The sequence below is a fragment of the Rhineura floridana genome, chromosome 3 (assembly GCF_030035675.1).
Source record: "Rhineura floridana isolate rRhiFlo1 chromosome 3, rRhiFlo1.hap2, whole genome shotgun sequence".
Taxonomy (NCBI): domain Eukaryota; kingdom Metazoa; phylum Chordata; class Lepidosauria; order Squamata; family Rhineuridae; genus Rhineura; species Rhineura floridana.
The window spans coordinates 197183724-197193159 of NC_084482.1; the positions used below are offsets into that span (position 1 = coordinate 197183724).

The 9436-nt window shown below is 42.8% G+C and overlaps 1 protein-coding gene across 1 annotated transcript in view; it reads right to left on the bottom strand.

Moving 5' to 3' along the window:
* LOC133381018 (galectin-1-like) overlaps positions 1-9436 on the bottom strand; it is a 149763-nt gene that overhangs the window by 55536 nt on the left and 84791 nt on the right. The window lies entirely within an intron of this gene.

The following is a 9436-nucleotide window of genomic DNA, read 5'->3' on the forward strand; positions in this document are numbered from 1 at the left end:
ACCGCAAGGTGTTTTGCCTGACTGGTGCGAAGGTTGCGGATATCGCCCGTCGTTTAGATAGTTTGGTAGACAGTGCTGGGAAGGAGTCAGTGGTCGTGGTGCACGTTGGCACCAACGACATGGGGAAATGCAGCCGTGAGGTCCTGGAAGCAAAATTTAGGTTGCTAGGTAGGATGCTGAAAGCCAGGACCTCCAAGGTGGCTTTCTCTGAAATGCTACCGGTACAACGCGCAGGACCAGCCAGACAGGCCCAGCTTTGCAGTCTCAATGCGTGGATGAGACGATGGTGTCGGGTGGAAGGGTTTGGATTTGTTAGGCACTGGGGAACATTTTGGGACAAGCCAGGCCTGTACAAAAGGGATGGGCTCCACTTGAACCAGAATGGAACCAGACTGCTGGCACTTAAAATTAAAAAGGTGTCAGAGCAGCTTTTAAACTGACTGAGGGGGAAAACCCGACAGGAGCTGAGAAACGTCCGGTTCGGAATAAACCTCCCCCCTGGGATAAAAACCAAAGAAATGATGAAATTTTAAAAGGGGTAGGCCTAGAAGTAGGCATTGTGAGAGCAGGGGCACAGGATATAAATTCAGAAGAGCAAAATTACCACAGGCCAAACCACAAGTGCCAAAGACACTTGAAGAGAGACACTGCTTACAAGTGCCTGTACGCTAATGCTAGGAGCCTGCGAACCAAGATGGGAGAACTGGAGTGCTTGGTCTTAGAGGAGAGCATTGATATAGTGAGCATAACGGAGACCTGGTGGAATGGAGAAAACCAGTGGGATACGGTTATCCCTGGATATAAACTATATCGGAAGGACAGGGAAGGACGTATTGGTGGCGGAGTCACTCTATATGTGAAAGAAGGCATTGAATCCAGCAAGCTCGAAACCCCAAAAGAGGCAGACTCCTCCACAGAATCATTGTGGGTGGTGATACCATGCCCCAGGAGGGACTTAATACTGGGAACGATCTATCGTCCCCCTGATCAAAATGCTCAGGGAGACCTTGAGATGAGATATGAAATTGACTTCCGGGAAGGGTGACTTAGCCTGTGCCTGCTTTTGGGACGGGCTCCCGCCGCAAAAGAAGCTTATTCAGATATAAATCAGTCAAAACATTTTTTTTTTGACTGATGAAACTTCTCCCGGGCAGGGAGAAACGAAGAGATTAACCTCAAAGCCTATTTTTGTTGGGAGGACTAGATTTCATTGATTTATGAGACGAGGTCCAGCCAACAAGGAAGGACGGATTTTCAACAAGCTCTATCTGATAAAGCGACACGTTCATCTTTTCTTTAGAGAGAGAACGGACTAACAGGCAAGCACCCTTCTTTCTATATTTTTTTACTTGACTTAAACTGTTGCAGTAAAAGGAGATTTGCCAGATGGATCGGCTTTGGACATCTTTTCGGTGAGCTATAACTCTTCTCTGCTATGCACTAATTAACAGCTTATCTCTGTTTTTGTTGCAAAAAGCTGTCCTGGATTTGCATTCTAAAGATATACACAGAAGAGAGATTTCTATTCCTGATTTCTATTCTGAAGAATATTATATTGTCTGAGATTACTCTCTTTTTGGTTTATTTTATTTTGACGAATCTGTTTCCTGACGACGCCATTAATTGTTTCGATCCTGGGAACTACATTTTGTTTTCCTAAGCATAGTGAGATAAGGCTGGCTGTTCTGTTTATACTGTGATGTCATCAAGTTTGGAGTATTAACCCAATTGTTGCTGAAATAAGAAGTGGTTCTCTTATATTTTTCTTTTAAAATGGCAATCAAGAAAGTGGCTGAGAATCTGGAAGTAACTAGGTTTCAGAAAATAATGGATGAGATTGAGATAACGAAACGAACCCTGCGACAGGGTTGTAAGGAGCTGAAAATTGAATTGTGCAAAATGATCCAGGAGTTTAAAGAAATAGGGGTCCCTGTGAGAGAGGAGACCCTGGAGCCTGGAACAAACGTGGAACAGGAAAAAGATTTGGAATTTATGGATTTTAGAAATAAAATCTACTGTTTGGAATTCAATGTTATCTCTGAAGAAATTAATGAAGATATTGGAGATAAGGTTGTCAATGGCATGGATAATCTTCTGGACTGGAATGATGTGATGGAGCCTAATATGGAGAAGACCTATGGAATTAACTGCAGCCATGTGACAAGGGAAAAACTTTCAAGAGATGAGCCAGTACATTTTGTAAAAAAGAACAGAGATATGTTTTTACTGCAGTATTCCAGCAACCTATTCAGAATGGATGGCAAGAAAATATTTGGGATAGAGGAAATTCCCATTAGACTCTTACTATATGACTATGGTTATGACAGCAAGATTATTACGGAATACTGATAATGGAAGATTGGACACTGAAATTACTGGAGTTAACAAGACTATTGAAGATGGAAGATGGAAGATGGAACTAATAGGGATAATAGAATAATGGCTATTGAAATTATTGAACCTAATAGACTCTGATGAGATGGATTAATCGAAATGTTTATTTTGACTATGGTTATGACAATAAGATTATTATAATTATTAATGAGATGGATTAATCGACATGCTTATCTGGAGAAAAATTGATAGATATATTTCTTAAAGAATTGAAACCTCTCTTTGACTTTTTGTGGAAAGAATAAAGTAATGTTTATGAGATTTGATGATTAAGTAAGATAACTACTGGAGGAAAGTGATTTTATAATATGATTTAAGAGACAGGATTGTTATACATTGTAGACCTATAACTGATTTGATCTGTGACAAATGGGAAGTTAATATTTCTATGGTTATGACAGCAAGATTATTACGGAATACTGATAATGGAAGATTGGACACTGAAATTACTGGACTTAACAAGACTATTGAAGATGGAAGATGGAAGATGGAACTAATAGGGATAATAGAATAATGGCTATTGAAATTATTGAACCTAACAGATTCTGATGAGATGGATTAATCGAAATGTTTATTTTGACTATGGTTATGACAATAAGATTATTATAATTATTAATGAGATGGATTAATCGACATGCTTTTCTGGAGAAAAATTGATAGATATATTTCTTAAAGAATTGAAACCTCTCTTTGACTTTTTGTGGAAAGAATAAAGTAATGTTTATGAGATTTGATGATTAAGTAAGATAACTACTGGAGGAAAGTGATTTTATAATATGATTTAAGAGACAGGATTGTTATACATTGTAGACCTATAACTGATTTGATCTGTGACAAATGGGAAGTCAATATTTTACTTTTTATTTTTTTTTGTCTAACTATTTTTGATTTTGTTTTTTGTCTTTGAATGTTTTATGGTTTTGTTTTGTATGTTTTATGAAAATCTGAATAAAAATTATTGTAAAAAAAAAAAAGAGATGAGATATGAAATTGAGGAAGCATCCAAACTAGGACATGTGGTAGTAATGGGTGACTTCAACTACCCGGACATAGACTGGCTGCATATGTGTTCCAGTCATGACAAAGAAGCAAAGTTTCTAGATATTCTAAATGACTATTCCCTAGACCAGTTGGTCATGGAACCGACCAGAGGGACGGCAACCCTGGACTTAATCCTCAGTGGGGACCGGGACCTGGTGCGAGATGTAAGTGTTGTTGAACCGGTTGGGAGCAGTGACCACAGTGCTATTAAATTAAACATGCATGTAACTGGCCAATTGCCAAGAAAATCCAACACGGTCACATTTGACTTCAAAAGAGGAAACTTCACAAAAATGAGGGGATTGGTAAAAAGAAAGCTGAAAAACAAAGTCCAGAGGGTCACATCACTCGAAAATGCTTCGAAGTTGTTTAAAAACACTATATTAGAAGCTCAACTGGAGTGCATTCCGCAGATCAGAAAATGTACTGCCAAGGCCAAGAAGATGCCAGCATGGTTAACGAGCAAAGTCAAGGAAGCTCTTAGGGGCAAAAAGTCTTCCTTCAAAAAATGGAAGTCTTGTCCGAATGAAGAAAATAAAAAAGAACACAAACTCTGGCAAAAGAAATGCAAGAAGACAATAAGGGATGCTAAAAAAGAATTTGAGGAGCACATTGCTAAGAACATAAAAACCAACAACAAAAAATTCTATAAATACATTCAAAGCAGGAGACCATCTAGGGAGACGATTGGACCCTTGGATGATAAGGGAGTCAAAGGTGTACTAAAGAACGATAAGGAGATTGCAGAGAAGCTAAATGAATTCTTTGCATCTGTCTTCACAGTGGAAGATATAGGGCAGATCCCTGAACCTGAACTAACATTTGCAGGAAGGGATTCTGAGGAACTGAGACAAATAGTGGTAACGAGAGAGGAAGTTCTAAGCTTAATGGACAATATAAAAACTGACAAATCACCGGGCCCGGATGTCATCCACCGAGAGTTCTCAAAGAACTCAAATGTGAAATTGCTGATCTGCTAACGAAAATATGTAACTTGTCCCTCGGGTCCTCCTCCGTGCCTGAGGACTGGAAAGTGGCAAATGTAACGCCAATCTTCAAAAAGGGATCCAGAGGGGATCCCGGAAATTACAGGCCAGTTAGCTTAACTTCTGTCCCTGGAAAACTGGTAGAAAGTATTATTAAAGCTAGATTAACTAAGTACATAGAAGAACAAGCCTTGCTGAAGCAGAGCCAGCATGGCTTCTGCAAGGGAAAGTCCTGTCTCAGTAACCTATTAGAATTCTTTGAGAGTGTCAACAAGCATATAGATAGAGGTGATCCAGTGGACATAGTAGACTTTCAAAAAGCGTTTGACAAGGTACCTCACCAAAGGCTTCTGAGGAAGCTTAGCAGTCATGGAATAAGAGGAGAGGTCCTCTTGTGGATAAGGAATTGGTTGAGAAGCAGAAAGCAGAGAGTAGGAATAAACGGACAGTTCTCCCAATGGAGGGCTGTAGAAAGTGGAGTCCCTCAAGGATCGGTATTGGGACCTGTACTTTTCAACTTGTTCATTAATGACCTAGAATCAGGAGTGAGCAGTGAAGTGGCCAAGTTTGCTGACGACACTAAATTGTTCAGGGTTGTTAAAACAAAAAGGGATTGCGAAGAGCTCCAAAAAGACCTCTCCAAACTGAGTGAATGGGCGGAAAAATGGCAAATGCAATTCAATATAAACAAGTGTAAAATTATGCATATTGGAGTAAAAAATCTGAATTTCACATATACGCTCATGGGGTCTGAACTGGCGGTGACCTTGGGTTGTAGTGGACAGCACGATGAAACAGTGTGCTGAAGCTGTGAAAAAGGCAAATTCCATGCTAGGGATCATTAGGAAAGGGATTGAAAATAAAACAGCCGACATCATAATGCCGTTGTATAAATCTATGGTGCAGCCACATTTGGAATACTGTGTACAGTTCTGGTTGCCTCATCTCAAAAAGGATATTATAGAGTTGGAAAAGGTTCAGAAGAGGGCAACCAGAATGATCAAGGGGATGGAGCGACTCCCTTACGAGGAAAGGTTGCAGCATTTGGGGCTTTTTAGTTTAGAGAAAAGGCGGGTCAGAGGAGACATGATAGAAGTGTATAAAATTATGCATGGCATTGAGAAAGTGGATAGAGAAAAGTTCTTCTCCCTCTCTCATAATACTAGAACTCGTGGACATTCAAAGAAGCTGAATGTTGGAAGATTCAGGACAGACAAAAGGAAGTACTTCTTTACTCAGCGCATAGTTAAACTATGGAATTTGCTCCCACAAGACGCAGTAATGGCCACCAGCTTGGATGGCTTTAAAAGAAGATTAGACAAATTCATGGAGGACAGGGCTATCAATGGCTACTAGCCATGATGGCTGTGCTCTGCCACCCTAGTCAGAGGCAGCATGCTTCTGAAAACCAGTTGCCGGAAGCCTCAGGAGGGGAGAGTGTTCTTGCACTCGGGTCCTGCTTGCGGGCTTCCCTCAGGCACCTGGTTGGCCACTGTGAGAACAGGATGCTGGACTAGATGGGCCACTGGCCTGATCCAGCAGGCTCTTCTTATGTTCTTAAGGGTTGCTCACAGTGTTTCACATGAACTCTCTGTGATCACTCCTAATTCTAGGTCATTAATGAACAAGTTGAAAAGTACAGGTCCCAATACCGATCCTTGAGGGACTCCACTTTCTACAGCCCTCCATTGGGAGAACTGTCCGTTTATTCCTACTCTCTGCTTTCTGCTTCTCAACCAATTCCTTATCCACAAGAGGACCTCTCCTCTTATTCCATGACTGCTAAGCTTCCTCAGAAGCCTTTGGTGAGGTACCTTGTCAAACGCTTTTTGAAAGTCTAAGTACACTATGTCCACTGGATCACCTCTATCTATATGCTTGTTGACACTCTCAAAGAATTCTAATAGGTTACTGAGACAGGACTTTCCCTTGCAGAAGCCATGCTGGCTCTGCTTCAGCAAGGCTTGTTCTTCTATGTGCTTAGTTAATCTAGCTTTAATAATACTTTCTACCAGTTTTCCAGGGACAGAAGTTAAGCTAACTGGCCTGTAATTTCCGGGATTCCCTCTGGATCCCTTTTTGAAGATTGGCGTTACATTTGCCACTTTCCAGTCCTCAGGCATGGAGGAGGACCCGAGGGACAAGTTACATCTTTTAGTTAGTAGATCAGCAATTTCACATTTGAGTTCTTTGAGAACTCTCGGGTGGATGCCATCCGGGCTCGGTGATTTGTCAGTTTTTATATTGTCCATTAAGCCTAGAACTTCCTCTCTCGTTACCACTATTTGTCTCAGTTCCTCGGAATCCCTTCAGGTTCAGGGATCTGCCCTATATCTTCCACTGTGAAGGCAGATGCAAAGAATTCATTTAGCTTCTCTGCAATCTCCTTATTGTTCTTTAGTACACCTTTGACTCCCTTATCATCCAAGGGTCCAATCGCCTCCCTAGATGGTCTCCTGCTTTGAATGTATTTATAGAATTTTTTGTTGTTGGGTTTTATGTTCTTAGCAATGTGCTCCTCAAATTCTTTTTTAGCATCTCTTATCGTCTTCTTGCATTTCTTTTGCCAGAGTTTGTGTTCCTTTTTATTTTCTTCATTCGGACAAGACTTCCATTTTTTGAAGGAAGACTTTTTGCCTCTAAGAGCTTCCTTGACTTTGCTCGTTAACCATGCTGGCATCTTCTTGGCCCTGGCGGTACCTTTTCTGATCTGCGGTATGCACTCCAGTTGAGCTTCTAATATAGTGTTTTTAAACAACTTCGAAGCATTTTCGAGTGATGTGACCCTCTGGACTTTGTTTTTCAGCTTTCTTTTTACCAATCCCCTCATTTTTGTGAAGTTTCCTCTTTTGAAGTCAAATGTGACCGTGCTGGATTTTCTTGGCAATTGGCCATTTACATGTATGTTTAATTTAATAGCAGTGTGATCACTGCTCCCAATCGGTTCAACAACACTTACATCTTGCACCAGGTCCCGGTCCCCACTGAGGATTAAGTCCAGGGTTGCCGTCCCTGTGGTTGGTTCCATGACCAACTGGTCTAGGGAATAGTCATTTAGAATATCTAGAAACTTTGCTTCTTTGTCATGACTGGAACACATATGCGGCCAGTCTATGTCCGGGTAGTTGAAGTCACCCATTACTACCACATTTCCTAGTTTGGATGCTTCCTCAATTTCATATCTCATCTCAAGGTCTCCCTGAGCATTTTGATCAGGCGGATGATAGATCGTTCCCAGTATTAAGTCCCTCCTGGGGCACGGTATCACCACCCACAACGATTCTGTGGAGGAGTCTGCCTCTTTTGAGGTTTCGAGCTTGCTGGTTGCAATGCCTTCTTTCACGTATAGAGCAACTCCGCCACCAATATGTCCTTCCCTGTCCTTCCGATATAGTTTATATCCAGGGATAACTGTATCCCACTGGTTTTCTCCATTCCACCAGGTCTCCGTTATGCTCACTATATCAATGCTCTCCTCTAAGACCAAGCACTCCAGTTCTCCCATCTTGGTTCGGAGGCTCCTAGCATTAGCGTACAGGCACTTGTAAGCAGTGTCTCTCTTCAAGTGTCTTTGGCACTTGTGGTTTGGCCTGTGGTAATTTTGCTCTTCTGAATTTATATCCTGTGCCCCTGCTCTCGCAATGCCTACTTCTAGGCCTACCCCTTTTAAAATTTCATCATTTCTTTGGTTTTTATCCCGGGGGGAGGTTTATTCCGAACCGGACCTTCCTCAGCTCCTGTCGGGTTTCCCCCCTCAGTCAGTTTAAAAGCTGCTGTGCTACCTTTTTAATTTTAAGTGCCAGCAGTCTGGTTCCATTCTGGTTCAAGTGGAGCCCGTTCCTTTTGTACAGGCCCGGCTTGTCCCAAACTGTTCCCCAGTGCCTAACAAATCCAAACCCTTCCACCCGACACCATCGTCTCATCCACGCATTGAGACTGCAAAGCTGGGCCTGTCTGGCTGGTCCTGCACGTGGAACCGGTAGCATTTCAGAGAAAGCCATCTTGGAGGTCCTGGCTTTCAGCATCCTACCTAGCAACCTAAATTTTGCTTCCAGGATCTCACGGCTGCATTTCCCCATGTCGTTGGTGCCAATGTGCACCACGACCACTGACTCCTCCCCAGCACTGTCTACCAAACTATCTAAACGACGGGCGATATCCACAACCTTCACACCAGGAGGCAAAACACCTTGCGGTCTACACACCCATCACACACCCCACTGTCTATGTTCCTAATGATCGAATCACCCACTACAAGGATCCCTCCACCCCCTGGAGATATATCCTCGGCACGAGAGGATAGCTGCTCATCCCCTAAGGAATGGGTCCCTTCTAAGGGATCGTTTCCCTCTTCCTCAGCTGGATGCTCTCCTTCCCCGAGACCATCGTTCTCCATGATAGCAGGAGAGCTATCATCGTTGGAGTGGGACACAGCTATAACGTCCCTGAAGGCCTCCTCCACACATCTCTCTGCCTCTCTCCGCTTTTCCAGGTCCACTACCTTGGTCTCAAGAAAATGAAGTCGTTCCCAGAGAGCCAGGAGCTTATTGCACCGAGAGCACACCCACGACTTCTGTCCAACAGGCAGATAGTCGTACATGCTGCAGGCGGTGCAAAACACTGGAAAGCCCCCACACACCTGCTGGCTTCTTACCTGCATAATTTTGTTTAAGGTTTATTATGTCAATGGGTTGGAGACTGCGGTTTAGTTGAGGTTAGGGAACAGACAGGCAGAGTGGGGGGCCCTGGCCTCCTCGCCCTGCTGCCGAACTCACTCTGCTGCTTAACTTGCCTTGACGCTTTGTCAGTTGGGGCCTTGACGCTAAAGCTGCCCTTTTTAGCAAGGACTGAGCTGACTCTCCCTGTATGTATCGGTGGAGTTTCCTTTTTCCCCTTCTCTCCAACTGGAATTTAGCCTTGTTTACAGTGTCCCCTGACGCTTTCCTGCTAGGGTGGTGTTGACAACTAGCTTTCTATAGGCTTCCTTCTCCTAGGATCTGTCTCCTAAAATATAG